Source organism: Phaethon lepturus, unplaced genomic scaffold (genome assembly GCF_000687285.1).
Source record: "Phaethon lepturus isolate BGI_N335 unplaced genomic scaffold, ASM68728v1 scaffold7411, whole genome shotgun sequence".
NCBI lineage: Eukaryota > Metazoa > Chordata > Aves > Phaethontiformes > Phaethontidae > Phaethon > Phaethon lepturus.
This window is the reverse complement of record NW_010518407.1, coordinates 2467-2759: the sequence shown is the minus strand read 5'-3', so window position 1 is coordinate 2759 and position 293 is coordinate 2467. Positions and strand designations below refer to the sequence as shown.

General features: G+C 65.2%; 1 protein-coding gene across 1 annotated transcript in view; it reads right to left on the bottom strand.

Annotated features, from left to right (window-relative positions):
• The window catches only part of LOC104628208 (copine-2-like), a gene marked incomplete at both ends in the record, with an annotated part of 6465 nt that overhangs the window by 4708 nt on the left and 1464 nt on the right, over positions 1-293 (bottom strand). The window lies entirely within an intron of this gene.

Below are 293 nucleotides of genomic sequence, written 5' to 3'. Positions count from 1 at the left end.
CCCCCCCCCGCCAGCCGCCGGGTCCCCCGGGGAGGGTGGGGGAAGGATCCGGCGTCTCCATCACACGGCACCCAGCGGGGCGTCCGCGCTTAAGTTATTTAAGGGCTAAAACGAGCGCACGAGTCCTTCCCTGGCAGACAGCTCCGTGGTGCCGTGAGAAATGCCAGCAGCCGGCCGAGAGCTGGTTACGCTCCCGCGCCGAAAACTGCGAGAACGGGGAACCTTATTTCTCTGCATCCGGCCTCAAAACGCACGGATGGTCGCCTTGCTATGGGCTTCCTTCGAGGGCACCG